This window comes from Mandrillus leucophaeus, unplaced genomic scaffold (assembly GCF_000951045.1).
Source record: "Mandrillus leucophaeus isolate KB7577 unplaced genomic scaffold, Mleu.le_1.0 Scaffold997, whole genome shotgun sequence".
Classification (NCBI taxonomy): Eukaryota; Metazoa; Chordata; class Mammalia; order Primates; family Cercopithecidae; genus Mandrillus; species Mandrillus leucophaeus.
Window position 1 is genome coordinate 30545 of NW_012110885.1, and position 395 is coordinate 30939.

The following is a 395-nucleotide window of genomic DNA, read 5'->3' on the forward strand; positions in this document are numbered from 1 at the left end:
CTGAAGGTCTCAGGTCAGCTTCCTGCTTCAAAATATCACAGGCCATTTTAGGGCATATAAAAATCCTTATAGGATATCCACAGTTTGTCATACTTAAGTAGTCTAATAATTAGATGAAGTTCTGAATTTAATCCTCAGTTGTGTTAAATAATAAAAAATACCACCATCTACAAATTAGGAAACTGAGACTATATTTTTATCAAGGGTTACAGCCATCCTACAGGCTGGAAAGCATAGTTTGGGTAAAGATGAGAGACTGACACTCCCAAGAAGGGGTTGGGCAGAAGCTTTATGCTGAACGTGTTGGCTAAACAGACACAATCCACAGGTTACAGGAGGGGCTACTGATGTTCACGGAGGTGGTGCTGACACATGCACACTGAACAAACACGCAT

General features: G+C 40.5%; 1 gene segment (V, D, J or C); it reads left to right on the top strand.

Annotated features, from left to right (window-relative positions):
* The window catches only part of LOC105532932, an 11213-nt gene that overhangs the window by 10371 nt on the left and 447 nt on the right, over window positions 1–395 (top strand).